General features: G+C 37.1%; 1 protein-coding gene across 23 annotated transcripts in view; it reads right to left on the bottom strand.

Moving 5' to 3' along the window:
* Positions 1–16,295, bottom strand: part of LCOR (ligand dependent nuclear receptor corepressor) — a 167,970-nt gene that overhangs the window by 64,550 nt on the left and 87,125 nt on the right. The window contains exon 1 of one of the 23 annotated variants that reach the window (XM_063628600.1): positions 4,756–7,509. The exons of the other annotated variants lie outside the window; for them this stretch is intronic. The gene's annotated coding sequence lies outside the window, so the exon portion shown is untranslated. Of the gene's footprint in view, positions 1–4,755; positions 7,510–16,295 lie in introns of those variants that run through there. 23 annotated transcript variants of the gene reach the window in all.

Genomic DNA, 16,295 nt, shown 5'->3' on the forward strand with positions numbered 1-16,295 from the left:
TGGGGGTACTATGTTGCCACACTTGTAGACATCAGATTTCATTGGTATAAAATGATTCTTTGGCCCAGACACGGTGGCTCATGCCTGTAATCCCAGCACTCTGGGAGGCCGAGACGGGTGGATCACGAGGTCAAGAGATCGAGACCATCCTGGCCAATATGGTGAAACCCCATCTCTACTAAAAATACAAAAATTAGCCAGGCATGGTGGCATGCGCCTGTAGTCCCAGCTACTCAGGAGGCTGAGGCAGGAGAATTGCTTGAACCTGGGAGGCGGAGGTTGCAGTGAACCGAGATCGCACCACTGCACTCCAGCCTGGGAACAGAGCAAGACTCCGTCTCAAAAAATAAAAATACATAAAATAAAATAAAAAAGGTTCCTTGTTTCAATTTGCACTTCTCTGATTACTGGTAAGGATCAATATGTTTTAATGGTTTATTGTTCTTATATAGTTTTTTTCCTTTCCTATGAGTTTACTGGAAGCAATATAATGATTAACCAATAATTCTAGCACCATCTACTGAATAACAATTTTCCAAGCAATGTTTGAGGGTACTTTTTATAAAATCATCATAATAGTTCTATAAACATTAATTTCATTTTTATTTATTTTTCAAATCTATCATCAGTAGCATATTTTTAAAATTATGTAAGTCTTAGTATTTAGGAAGGAAAATCCCCTCTCATTATTTGTATCTTTAAGATATCCTGGCCATTCTAGCTTTATTCTTCAGATTATATTTAAAATCACTTATAAAGAAAGATCAAAGACCTAGATTAGTGAATTCTGCTATCCCCCCAGGAAAAGCTCCCCAAAGACATACAATGTGTTTTTGATCACAATAGCATTATACCTAGAAAGTAATTCGGAAAGAGTAATATCCTTAAAATATTCAGTCTTCTCTTTTAGGAACTGCTTTAAATTTACCCAAGTGGACTTTAATGGATTTCAAAGTTTATTCACATAGTTCCCACGTGTTTATTATCTTACTTTTTTCTTGTCATTATGAAAAGGATTTTTCTTTTACTTCCTAACTGCTGCTGCTGCTGAAACAAATGAAGAATGTATTTACATATGTTTGTATATAAAATTTAATTCTGTATACAGCTTTCAGGGGAAAGTATAGGTCATCTATCTTCAAGTTGTTATGTTCTCTGGTAGACTCACTACTTTGTGTCCACTTCCCAATATCCTTTAAGTAATTTCTTTTAAAGGAGTTGTGGAAGGTGGTAGGGAGAAGCAGAGAGAAAAAGAGCTATAGGAACTACCAATGCTGCCAGGCACAGTGGCTCATGCTGCTAATCCCAGCACTTCGGGAGGCCGAGGCGGTGGATCATTTGAGGTCAGGAGTTTGAGACCAGCCTGGCCGACATGGTGAAACCCCATCTCTACCAAAAATACAAAAAAATTGCCCAGGCATGGTGGTGTGCACCTGTAGTCCCAGCTACTCAGGAGGCTGATGCAGAAGAATTGCTTGAACCTGGGAGGTGGAAGTTGCAGTGAACCAAGATGACACCACTGCACTCTAGCCTGGGAAACAGAGCAAGACTCCATCTCAAAGAAAAAAAAAAAAAAAAAACTACCAGTGCTTTGTGGTGTCACCATCCATCACCCAAAACAGGGAGGAGATACAATACTAAATGGGCTGAGATACTTTCCAACAGGAAAAGCTTTAATAATAATATTATAAATAATATTTGTCATAATTTGTAATAATAGTAAAAGCTTTACAAATATACACTTTTATTATCTAATATGAGCCTTTATTATGTTTTCTAGGAAGGGCTATAAAATATCTAAAATACATTTTCAAATATGGAGTATGTCTAGCCCATTTTGTGCTGCTATAATAAAATTCCTGAGAGCAAGTCATTTATAAATAACAGAAGCTTATTTTCTCACAGTCTGGAACCTGGAATTCCACGATCATGGCAACAGCATTCGGTGTCTGGTGAAGGCCTTCTTGCTGTGCTCTCATATGGCAGAAGGCAGAGAAGGGAAGTAAGCTAGCCTAACCCTGCACCAAGCCCCTTTTTTAATTCCATTAAGAAGGAAGGAGTCTTTATGGCCTAATCACCTCTTAAAAGGCCCCACCTCTTAATACTATCACATTGGCAACACCTGAATTTTGGAGCGGACCCATTCAAAGCACAGCAGTTTACTCTATGCTTTTCTCCACAATTTAGAGTAGCTCTCTCTCAAAGCCACTAGAAATGCTTTAGGAAGTTATTCAGGTTGAAGGGAAATGACAGTATAAAAACACTGCTGAGAGAAATTAAAAACGAATACAGGTGAGATAAACTATGTAAACTGAAATACTACTATTGACGTGGCAATTCTTTCCAAATTAATCTAAGTTCCAATACAATCCTAATCAAAATCCTAAAAGGCTTTTTCAAGAATTGGTAAGATGATTATAAACTTTATAAACTTTATAAAGAAAGATCAAAGACCTAGATTAGCAAAACAAGTTTGAAAAACTAAAAAATCAGAAGACTCATACTACTAGATTTCTACATATAAAGATATAATAAAGACACTGTGGTACTGGTGTAAGGATAGACATATAGATCAATGGCACACAACACACGCACAACTCACTTTATTGCACTTGGCAGATACTGTGACTTTCACAAATTAAAGGTTTGGGGCAACCCTGTGTCGACCAAGTCTAGCGGTGCCATTTTCCCAAGAGCATATGGTCACTTTGTGTCACATTTTTGTAATATTTGCAATATTTCAAACTTTTTAATGGTTACTATTCATAGTGGTGATTCCTAATCAGTGATTTTTTATGTTACTGTAGTTAATTATTTTGAAGTCCCACACACTGCACCTGTATAAGATGGTGAACTAAACTGATGTTAGGTGTTCTGATCCACTGAACACCTGTTCCCTTGTCTTTCTCCCTCTCCTCCGACCTCCTACTCCCTGAGACACAACAATATACAAATTAGGCCAGTTAATATACTTTACAATGACCTCTAGTGTTCAAGTGAAAGGAAGAGTTGCATGTCTCTCACTTTAAATCAAAAGCTAGAAATGATTGAGCTTAGTGAGGAAGGCATGCTGAAAGCTGATAGGTCAAAACATAGGTCTCTAACGTCAGTTAGCCAACTTGTGGATGTAAAGGAAAAAGTTCTTAAGGAAAATCAGACGCGCTACTCCAGTGAACACAAAAATGACAAGAAAGTAAAACAGCTTTATTGCTTATATGGAGAAAGTCTGAGTGGTCTGGACAGAAGATCAAACTAGCCACAACATTCTCTTAAGCCAAAGCCTAATCCAGAGCAAGGCTCTAACTCTCTTCAATTCTATGAAGGCTGAGAGGCAAGGAAACTACTGAAGAAAAGCTGGAAGCTAGCCGAGGTTGGCTCACGAGGTTTAAGGAAGCAAAGTCATCTTTATAACAACAAAAGTGCAAGGTGAAGTGGCAAGTGCTGATACAGAAGCTGCACCAAGTTATCCAGAAGATCACTCTAAGATCACTGATGAAGATGGCTACACAAAACAACAGATTTTCAACGTAGACAAAAAGGCCTCATACTGGAAGAAGATGCCAGCAAGGACTTTCATAGTTAGAGAGGACAAGTTAATGCCTGGCTTCAAAGCTTCAAGAACAGGTTGACAAGATTGTCAGAATCTAATGCAGTGGTGACCAAAGTTGAAGCCAATGCTCATTTACGATTCCCCAAATTCAAGGGCCCTTAAGAATTACACTAACTCTACATTGCCTGTACTCTATAAACAGAACAGCAAAGCCTGGGTGACAGCACACGTGTTTATATTATGGTTTATTGAATATTTTAAGTCCACAGTTAAGACCTACTGCTCAGAAAAAAAAAAAAGATTCCTTTAAAAATATTACTGCTCACTGATAATCCACCTGGTCATGCAAGAGCTCTGATGGAGATATACAAGGAGATTAATGTTGTTTTCATGCCTACTAACACAATACCCATTCTGCAGCCCATGTATCCAAGAGTAATACTGACTTTCAAGTCTTGTTACTTAAGAAGTACATTTTGCAAGGTTATAGCTGCCATAGCTAGTGATTCCTCTGAAGGATCTGGGCAAAGTAAATTAAAAACTTTCTAAGTAAATTAAAAACTTTCCGGAAAAGATGTGCCATTCTAGATGCCATTAAGAACATTCGTGATTCAAGAGAGGAGAACAAAATATAAATATTAACAGGAGTTTTGAAGAAGCTGATTCAAACCCTCATGGATGACTTGGAGAAGTTCAAGATGTCAGTGGAGGAAGGACCTGCAGATATGGTGGAAATGACAAGAGAACTTGAAGTGGAGTCTTAAGATGTAACTTAATTGCTGCAATCTCGTGACAAAACTTGAAAGGGTGAAGAGCTGCTTGTTATGGATGAGAAAACAAAAAAGTCGTTTATTTTTTATTTATTTTTATTTTTTGAGATGGAGTCTTGCTCTGTCGCCCAGGCTGGAGGGCAGTGATCTCGGCTCACTGCAAACTCCACCTCCCGGGTTCACGCCATTCTCCTGCCTCAGCCTCCAGAGTAGCTGGGACTACAGGCGCCCACCACCACGCCTGGCTATTTTTTTGTATTTTTAGTAGAGATGGGGTTTCATCGTGTTATCCAGGATGGTCTCGATCTCCTGACCTCATGATCTGTCCGTCTCGGCCTCCCAAAGTGCTGGGATTACAGGCGTGAGCCACTGCGCCCGGCCCTTATTTTTTTTTAAATGAGTCTACATCATGTTTTGAAGAAAGTGGTTTCTTACGATGGAATCTAAGTGAAGATGCTGTCAACATTGTTGAAATAACAACAAAGGATATAGAATATTAAGCAAACTTAGTTGACACAGCAGCAATGGGGTTTGAGAGAATTGGCTCCAATTTTGAAAGAAGTTCTACTGCGGGTAAAATGCAAACAGCCTCATATGCTACAGAGAAATCTTTCCTGAAAAGAAGTTAATCCATGCAGCAAACTTCATCGTTGTCTTCTTTCAAGAAATTGCCACAGCCACCCCAACTTTCAGCAAACACCAACTTGATCAGTTGGCAGCAGTCAACATCAAGACAGGACCTTTCACCAGCAAAAAGATTCCAATTCACTGAAGGCTCACATAATTGTTAGCAATTTTCAACAATAAAGCATTTCTTAAGTTATATACATTGTTTCTTTATATATAATGCTATTGCACACTTAACAGACTACAATATAAACATAACTTTTATATGCACTGGGAAACCAAAAAAATCACGTGACTTGCTTTATTGTGACATTCGCTTTATTATGATGGTCTGGAACCCAATCCACATTATCTCTAAGGTATGTCTGTAGGGTCCAGAAATATACCAACATGTATATGGTCAAATGACTAAACAAAGATGTCAAGGTAATTCAATGTGGCAAAAGACAGTCTTTTCAACAAATGGTGCTAGAACAAATGGATTTTCTTTTGGAATATAAAACCTCAACTCCTACCTCACACCATATAGAAAAATTAAATAGAAATGGATCAGAGATCAAAATATAACAGTTACTACTAAACTTTTAGAAGAAAACATGAGATTTTCTTTTGCATTTGACATAGGCAAAGATTTTTTTGAACAGGACATTAAAAAACATAAATTTGAAGAGAAAAAGATTGATAAACTTCATGAGATTAAAAAAACTGCTTTTCAAATGACTCAAAGAAAAAGACAAGACTCAGAGAAAATATTTGTATAACATACCTGACCAAAGGGTTTATGCAAAATATATAAAGAATTATTATAACTTATAATAATGTTTTTTAAAATTGGTAAAAGATTCAAACAAATGCATCACATAAAATATACAGACGGACAGGATGCTCAACCTCACCAGTTATCAGGGAAATAAAAATTAAAATCAAAATGAGATACCACTACACACACCCACCAGAATGGCTTATGTTAAAAAGACTGATGATACCAATGTTGGCAAGATGAGGAACCCTGGAAGTCTCATACACTGCTGATGGAAACACAAAATGGTTCAGTCACTTTGGTAAACCGTATCATAATATAACATTAAACATATACTTACAATACCACTCAGTAATTCCAACTCTAGGTATTGATCCCAAAGAAATGAAACAATATGTCCACAAAAAGATGTACACAATTAAGTCATAATAATCAACATCTGGAAACAACTCAAAAGTCCATTTAAAAAGTTTAATGATAAACTGTAGCATATCCATGCTATGGAGAACTACTCAGCAATAAAAAGGAACAAAAGCTTATATACAAAAACAAAAATAAATCCCAAAAAATTATGCTAACAAAAAGAAGTCAAACATAAAAAAACTATGTATTTTATGATTCCTATTATATAAAATTCTAGAAAAGGTAAAACTCATGATTGTGCGGGTCTGGGAGTCTGGGAAGCAGACTGACTATAAAGGGCACATACAAACTTCTTAGGGTGAGGGAAATGGCCTGTGTCTCTCACTATGCTGGTTAGACAACTGTATACATTTACCAAAATTCATCTAATTGTACTCTTTGGATGAATTTTATTGTACATAAACACTATCTCAATGCCTAAATATCATTAAAAATAGGTTCAGGGTATTAAAGATACTGAATATATCACTGACTTCAACTCCTGAACTAATCACTTGAAATCAAAGAAATGATTTTTGCTTGTAATTTTAGTGTCACAAAGATACATGTCACAAAGATATGTGATTATTTTCAAAACTTCACTTGACTATCTTTCCCCTAAAAAGCAAGCGTACTCTTAACTTGAAAAACCTACATATTTTACTTTCCATAAATTTCTTTGCACAGTATTCTGAAAGGATATGCTGTTAGTGGCTATGAGTTAATGACATATCAGTATTTTTGCTACCACCAAAAAATACAAATCAAGATAAGGAGGCTATTGCCCAGTGGCTGATGTTTGTGAATGAAGCTGTGGGCAGATGGGCAAAAAAGGAGGTATGTGTATCAACAATTCCTCACCAAAGGAACCAGATCTCTTTAGAAAGATGGATTCCATTGTTAGAGCAGGAAAAGGACAAGATAAACTTAGAACATCTTGTAACAGAATGTAAGAGGTGCTCATAAAAAGCCTGGGACATGTCAAAAGGACACAGAAGGTGGTCTGAAAGGGGCTTCCACTGACCAAATATGAAACATTAACAGATAACTTATTGCATAGAATAAGAATCCTGACTTCAAACTGACACAGGAAAGGGACGGGTCTTCCTCAAAGTATAAAGCCAACTAAAAAATATAGAAGAAATAAAAGGATGAAGAAATTACCATTTTCCATCTATCAGAGCAACCGATTTAGGTAAGAAACTATCACTGATACTAAAACTAAAATGGATCAAAGTTTGATGAGATAAGCTGTTTACACAGCCTCAAAATATCTCCCCACAAATAACTTATTTACTATAAAGGGGAAAATAGTAATATTTCAGTGGAGAAACCTGGCAGACATCAACTCACCAAGTGATCAAAGTTAACATCACACATACACACGCAAAAATAAAATAAAATAAAATAAAATAAAATAAAATAAAATAAAATAAAATAAAATAAGTAAAAACACAGTTAACATCACCTGATTAAACTGACATTGTATGCTTCATGATATGATGCATAAAGGAGGATATATCACTTAATTAATAATTTCACTTATTTATTATGAACTTAATCATAAAGAAACATCAGAAAAACCTAAATTAAGAGAAATTCTACAAAATAAATGTTCTACCCTATTAAAAAATGTCATTGTCATTAAAAATAAATAAAAGGGCTGGGCCCAGTGGCTCATGCCTGTAATCCCAACACTTTGAGAGGCCAAGACAGGTGGATCACCTGAGGTCAGGAGTTCAAGACCAGCCTGGCCAACATGGTGAAACCCCATCTCTACTAAAAATACAAAAATTAGCCGAGCGTGGTGGCGCACAACTGTAGTCCCAGCTACTCAGGAGGCTGAGGCAGGAGAACCACTTGAACCTGGGACACGGAGGTTGCTGTTAGCCGAGATTGCGTCACCATACTTCAGCCTGGGCAACAGTGAAGCTCCATCTCAAAAAATAAATAAAAATAAATAAATAAATAAATAAATAAATAAATAAATGGTTGAGGAACCATTCTAGACTAAAGGAGACTAAACAGTAGTGGAAATCAAATTTAATGAGTGATGCTAAATTGGATTTTAAACTAAGAAGGGAGAATATAAAGGTCACTGGGATAATCAGTAAAATTTGAGTAAGATTCATATATTATGTAATATTATATCAGGGTTAACTTTCCTGACTTTGGAAACTATATAGTGTGGTTCAGTAAGCAGATATCCTTGTTCTTAGGAAAAAAGGGAAATACACACTGAAATATTTAAGAGTAAAGAGGTCTGAGGCGTGTGATGTCCACAACTTATTTTCATATGGCTCAAGAAAATGCCTGCGTTGTAAAGTAGTAATTATGACAAGAACAAAAATGATTAAATAATAAGGCAAATATGGCAAAATAACAATTGGTGAATCTAGGTGAAGGGTATATAGGTATTTTTGTACTGTTCCTGCAACTTTTCTGTAAGTGTGAAATTACTTCAAAATAAAAAATTTTTTAAAGTGGCTGGGCACAGTAGCTCACACCTATAATCCCAGCACTTTGGGAGGCTGCCACGGGTGGATCGCTTGAACTCAGGACTTTGAGACCAGCCTGGGCAACATGGCAAAACCCCATCTCTACAAAAAATACAAAAAAAAAACAAATTAGCTGGGCGTAGAGGCACGCGCCTGCAGTCCCAGCTACTTGTGGGGCTGAGGCTGGAGGATGACTTGAGCCCAGGAGGTTGAAACTGCAGTGAGCCGAGATCGCGTCATTGCACTCCAACCTGGGTAACAAAGTGAAACTGTCTCAAAATAAAAGTAAGGTGGACAAAGACTGAGCCCGACTTGTCTCCCACAAGACAGTTTCCTTTGTTTCTCCTCCACCTTCTCCTCCATAATCCCAGCTGTCCTGCCATTAACTTATATTTGCTTCTGGTACAGGTACTGGTACCTGATTTGAGGATGAAGAGAAAGAGAATAAAAGCAGCATATGGAAGTTAATGACTTTCAGGCTTCTCTTAATATCTCGAGAACCTGGTGAAGATACTAAAAACAGAGTAAACAATTTTCTGTCAAGGGCCAGAGAGTAAATATTTTAGGTTTTACAGGCCAGATAGAGTCCCTGTTGCTTACTCTGAGTTGCTTACAACTCTTTAGCTTGTGGGTATTATAAAAACAGCCTGTGGGCTAGATTTAGTGACAAGCCTTAGTTTGTTGACCCCTGATAAGGAGAACTGTTAGATTCCTCCAAGAACTGTAACAGAAATAGCTCCAATGGTCCCTGAAATAGCAAAGATATCACTGAATAAGCAAAGCTACAAAATTATGTCAGCATGGAATCTAGTCCTTAGAGCAATAAATAGTTAATATGGTTAAATTTTTAACAATAAAGATAAACATTTCTGAAAGTTTCTTTTGTATATCTAACATCTGTCACCTTGTGAGTTTAGATGTGCTTTGGGTGATAAGATTAAAGGAGGAGGATGCTTACTTACATAGTTACTTATTTTCTATTTGAGAGGTAAAACCTCAAGAGAGGAAACAAGAGGATAGAATGCAGTTTCAATAATAAGGGTAGGATGGCCTAGACTGCAGAAGTGTGACAATAGGATGACATTTTAATGCCACCCCTGTCTAAACTCAGTGCTTGGATTCTCCAAATTTAGATAATATTGTTTTAAATTCATACTATAGGATATAGAAAATTTGGGAATTAAAAGCATGTGTACACATGCAGGTTTGTAACAATTATGTTAGCAAGGCCTCCCCGAATAGACAGATCATGTGCCTATAGCTACAGCCGTATCTGCTACTGACATTTCAAGCAATGAGCTAAAAAGAGCTGACATGACTCATTGATTTAAATGCCACTTTCCTACATCTTATTACTTTAAATGCCAACAAGTCTTAGGGGAAATGTCTCCACCACTTAAATGTCTATACACTTTAAGGTCAATTATCTAACAGAAAACCTTACTTTGCTTAAATTATTGCTTTTTACATAAACAAAGTATGAATTGTGCTTAATATAATCTTTGCCATATGTCAATGTTACCACTGACTGTCAAGCAGACTACCAAGTTAATGAATAGAAAACCAAAAAGTCTGACACTAGACACACTTGAAGAGTTAAATATGGCATTCAAAACGTACAAACCTACCACAAATGACTCGTCAATATATGTAATTATTATTACTGCTCATAGAAATTAAGCCTAAAGGGTAAGCAGCAAATGGCTATTACTACCATTACACTAGTTAATTGACCAGTATCTATAATCAGCATTTGCTGTTGATAGTTTTATCCATTACACATGTATAGTTTTTAACAAGATTAAACGAAAAAAGCAAACCACCCCCACAGATAATACCAAGTGTTTCTTTATGCCTCTATTGGTTGGAAATTCAAAGTTTATACTACTCCCAATATTCATGCTCAGCCCAATCTCAATCAGAAGGTTCCCTGAATTTCAATCTGATCTTCATAATGACTTTGGCTACGACTATTACAAATGCAAGAATATCCAACTGCATATTTGAGGCAATCGCATTATAAAGCCTGGCTGAGAGTAATTTTGCCGTTTTCTAAATTCCTATAGGACTTTCTACTATTCTGACAGCAATAGTCGTTAACTTGTGTATTTACTTCTATTTTTAATCTCCTCCACCAGACTGTAAATTCCTTGAAAATAATATCTGTGGCTAAAACTTCTTTCTTTCACTTATAGCATCTTTATTGATCCCACAGTGGCTGGTGCCTTTGATGTAGTAAGAACGAAATATATAGTTGTTGATTTTAAATTTAGAAAAAAAATAACTTAGGTAATTTTTTTAATAATATATAAGAAATAAAAAGGCAAAGACTTAATATTGCTAGCTGATACAATCCAAAATGATCTACACATTTAATGCAATCCTTATCAAAATCCCAATGGCGTTTCTGGCAGAAAAAAAATCCACCCTGAAGTTTCAAGAGATCCCAAGTTGCCAAAACAATACTGAAAAAGAAAAACATTCTGGGTTTGACACCTCCTGATTTCAAAACTTATTACAAAGTTACAGGAATCCCTCCCAGAATGTGGTGCTAGTAGACATTCAGACAGACACACAGACTAATGAAATAGAAATAGACAGTCCAGGAATAAACGCTCAGATGTGGTCAGATGATTTCCTACAAGAGTACCAACACCATTCAATGGGAGAAACAATTCTTCTCAACAACTGGTGTTGGGAAATATGGGCATCCACATGCTGCTAATGAAGCTGGGCTGGGGGCCGTGGCTTACACCAGTAATCCCCGCTCTTTGGGAGGCCAAGGCAGGTGGAGTTTGAGACCAGCCTGGCCAACATGGTAAAACCCCATCTCTACTAAAAATACAAAAAAATTAGCCAGGTGTACCCGTAATCCCAGCTACTCTTATGGCTGAGGCACAAGAATCGCTTGGATCTGGGATGCAGAGGTTATGGTGAGCCAAGATTGTGCCACTGTACTCCAGCCTGGGAGATAGAGCGAAACTCTGTCTCCAAAAGATAAAAATAAAAATTCATATTAAATAAAGAATGAAGCAGGATCCTTGCCGTACACCATATATAAAAATTTACTCAAAATAGACTGAAGACCTAACTGTAAGAGCTAAAACTATAAAACTTTTAGAAGAAAACAGGGGGAAAGCTTCATGACACTGGATCTGGCAATGATTTTCTGTATACAACTCCAAAAGAACAGACAACAAAAGTAAAAATAGATAAATTGAATTAAATCAAATTTTTACATTTTGTGCATCAAAGGACACAACAGAGTGAAAAAATAAATTATAAAATGGGAGATAATCTGCAAATTATATATCTGATATGGGGTTAATATTAAGAACATAAAGGCTGGGGGTGGTGGCTCACATCTGTAATCCCAGCACTTTGGGAGGCCAAGGAGGAAGGACAGCATGAGCCTAGGAGTTCTAGGATTCTAGGAGTTCTTGAGTCTAGGAGTTCAAGACCAGCCTGGGCAACATGACAGGGCCCCATCTCCACAAAAAATTTAAAAATTAGCCAGGCCTGTGGTGGCAAGTGCCTATGGTCTCAGCTGCTTGGGAGGCTGAGGCAAGAGGATTACATGTGCCCGGGAGGTCACGGCTGCAGCAAGCAGTGTTTGCACCACTGTACTCCAGCCTGGGCAACAGAGTAACATCCTGTCTCCCACCCACCACCTCCCCCCAACCCTGGCCCAAAACAACAACAGCAACAACTACTATATATATACTGTATCTATATAGTGTGTGTGTATATATATATATACTAAATCTATATAGTATAAATATATGGTGTGTATATATATCTATATAGTGTGTGTCTATACATAGTGTGCATATATATATATATATATATGAATGAAGAACTACAATTTAACAAGAAACAACCCAATTCAAAAATGGGCAAAGAACTTGAACAAGACATTTCTTTAAACATGATATACAAATGACCAACAATCACATGAAAAGCTGTTCAACACTATGAATCACTAGGGAACTGCAAACCAAAACCACAATGAGATACTACTTCACGTTCATTAGCACGGCTACTATTAAAAAAAAAAATACACCCACAGAAGAAAACAAATGAGGGCAACAATGCGGAAAAATTGGAACCCTTTAGCTCTGCTGGTAGCACTGTAAAATGGTGCGGCTGATGTGGCAAAGTCTGATAATTCCTCAAAAACTTAAAAACAGGATTACCATATGATCCAACAATTCCATTTCTAGGTATACACAAAAAAGAACTGAAAGCAGGATCTCAAAGAGATACCTGTATACCCATGTTCATAGCAGAATTATTTATAACAGCCAAGAGGTGAAAGCAACCCAAGGGTCCACTGATGGACGGATGAACAAAATGGGATATATACATAAGTGGAATATTGTTCTGCTTTAAAAAGGAAGGAATTCTGACACATACAACAATATAGAAAAACATAAGGACACTATCTTAGGCAAAACAAGTCAGTCACAAAATGACAAATACTATATGATTCTACTTATATATCTGGAATAAGCAAACTCATTGAGACAAAAAGTAGAATAGTGGTTGCCAGGGACTAAAGAGAGGAGGAAATGGGAGAGTTACTGTTTAATGGACAGAGTTTCCATTTTACAAGATGAAGAGAGTTCTGGAGACTGGTTGCACAACAATGCAAGTACTTAACTACTGATCTTGTACACCTAAATATGGTTAAGATAGTAAATGTTATATATATTTTACTGTAATTTAAAAAATAAAAAGGTACAATCCATGAAGAAAACACTAATAATTTCAAAAAAGATGGAGACCTAATAAAAGGGGAAGGGGGGAAGAGAAGCAGAACAAATACAAGCTTTCATAATCGAGGGGAAAGAACAAAGAAAGTCTAATGTGCAAATACCAGTTCATAAGAAAGGAAAGAAAAAAGTGAGACCTACACTCATGGGCAGAAAGAAAGAAAATACTGACTCTATTAAGACATTCAAATGAAACACTGAGGCTCTATGTAACTCTAACCCTAATTTTTATATAAGTAGGCATATTCTAAACTTACTCAGATCACTGATTAATTCTAAGAATCTCCTTAAGCAAGCTATCGAAAACAGATTTTCAGAGAATCACATAATTTTAGAGTTGAAAGGTATCTCAATGTGTATACATTCCAACTGCCTCATGGTTTTTACACTGACAAAATATAAAATACAAAAACAAGATTTTGTTTAATATCTAGACTTCAGTAGTTTTTTACACTTAACGCACTGCTAGAGATAAGGAAATCTTATTATTTTTCTTGAAACTTTACCTTTTTTGTTGCTGGTGTAACTAGAAAACTTTGAGGAGTGCTGCAGATGAGAGAAGTACAGTTACTACGGCCTATTCCACCTTACTATTGTGTTAAACAATGCTTTCATATCTGAGAGTTTCTCACCAGTCACTGCTCTCACTGTGAGGGCAAAGTCAGTTGGCCGCGGTTCTTATATTCAGGCATTCATGCCTCATTTAATTCCTACCAACTGTAACTCCTGAAGTTACACTGACTATATTCTAATTCCAGTAGGAATCTCCTACCAATGTTCCGTAACTAGTATCTTGTTGGTTCTCTTACAATCTTGCCTTTTCCAACTGTTCCCTCCTTTTAAGTTTTAATTTCTTCATCTCAGCTTCTTCTATGAGTATAGTACTTAAGCTTCTCCCTTTAGCTCCCAAAATCTTTACTTAAATCCTTTGCCTATTCTTCTATGGTGCTGTTTTCATCATTCCTTTCACCGGCAACTTTTCAAGCTAGTAGCGTATATTCATTTCTTAACTCCCACCAACACCCACATATTCATCAATGCTGTCAGACTTATAGTCTGTCCCTCACAACCAGAATTCTTGAGAACCTATTCTCTCAAAGCCCACTGTAGTACGTTTTGAGGGTACTTGCTCAACCCATCTGAGGTCCATTCTGGGAAATGGTACAGGAGTCCACGTTAGTTTGACAAACATGACAACCCATCCCCCCAGTCATTATTGAGTATGGGGCCAGGAAGACAACTGATACAAAATGGGTAACTCATTTATTTTATGACTCTATCTTACTTTTAATCTGATTCTTACTTCCTAAAATGAAGGTCTTCTATAAAACTCAGTATTTTGTGCTTTACTCCTCAGAAACTTAGTTTGCTCAAATAATCCAATCATGTTTTCAGAAACCCTCTCCAATATATCTTCACCCCAGACCTTTTATTTCAACTCATTTCCCACAACCCTGTCTACTGGACACTTCCAATTAAATGTTCACTCTCACCTCAAAATGCTTTGAGCTATTGCTTTTGCCACTCACAGTTTCCCCAATATTCCACAAGCCAAGAGGAGACCAGGTCTTTTACTTCTCTGTTATCCTCTCTGGCCAAACACAGAACCACACATTTAATAAACCTGCCAAATGATTAGTCTATTCATTGACTCTGACTACATAAAACTGAACACAGCAGTCACTAATTAATGATTTCTCCTTGCCTGTCTTTTTTGCAAACAACTCTACGAATTGGAAGAGAAAAAATAAACTCTTTGATATTTCATGGAATCTCTTACTAAGCACTGATTCATATCAAGCAGTTTTCTTTAATCCTAAATAATCTATACCAAACATCTCTGGAAATTTAACAAGGTTAGACCCAGCAATTTAGATTTGTACAATTAACTGAGCATCTAATTAACATGTATTAATTTGTGATATCTATTTAACTCTGCATTCTATTTAAATCTCACATAGAGACTGGGCACAGTGGCTCAGGCCTGTAATCTCAGCACTGTGGGAAGCCAAGGCAGGCAGATCACTTGAGGTCAGGAGTTCAAGACCAGCCTGGCCAACATGGTGAAACCCCATCTCTACTAAAAATACAAAAATTAGCTGGGTAGGGTGGCGTGCGCCTGTAGTCCCAGCTACTCAGGAGGTTGAGGCACGAGAATTGCTTGAACCCAGGAGGTGAGGGTTGCAGCAAGCTAAGATCGTGCCACCGTACTCCAGCTTGGGAGACAGAGCAAGACTCCATCTCAAAAAAATAAATAATTTTATATATATATATATATATATATCCTTTAAATATCTCATAGGTGTTTCTTTCTCACTCCTGATAGAAACTATATCGAAATTTTGTCTTCCATAGTTTCTTTTATATCATAGGTAAATACTTATTGATTTGTAGTATTCTGGTGTAAGATGAGAGGCAAGTCACACTGAGCAGGTTTGAATATGCCCAAAATAACATACTCAACATAAATACATGTTGAAGAATACAATATAAAAGTAACAACTAGATTTATCATCTGCTTGCTCTTAATATAAACTTTCAAGGGGGCCGGGTGCGGTGGCTCACGCCTGTAATCCCAGCACTTTGGGAGGCTGAGGCAGGTGGATCATGAGGTCAGGAGATTGAGACCATCCTGGCTAAGAAGGTGAAACGCCATCACTACTAAAAATACAAAAAGTTAGCCAGGAGTGGTGGCGGGCACCTGTAGTCCCAGCTACTCGGGAGGCTGAGGCAGGAGAACTGGGTGAACCCAGGAGGCAGAGCTTGCAGTGAGCCCAGATTGCGCCACTGCACTCCAGCCTGGGCAACAGAATGAGACTCCGTCCCTAAATAAATAAATACATAAATAAATAAATAAATAAAAACTTTCAATGGGAACAGTGTGAAGAAGAGGTGAGAATGACCCTTGGACTA

This window comes from Symphalangus syndactylus, chromosome 2 (genome assembly GCF_028878055.3).
Source record: "Symphalangus syndactylus isolate Jambi chromosome 2, NHGRI_mSymSyn1-v2.1_pri, whole genome shotgun sequence".
In the NCBI taxonomy this organism is placed as follows: Eukaryota; Metazoa; Chordata; class Mammalia; order Primates; family Hylobatidae; genus Symphalangus; species Symphalangus syndactylus.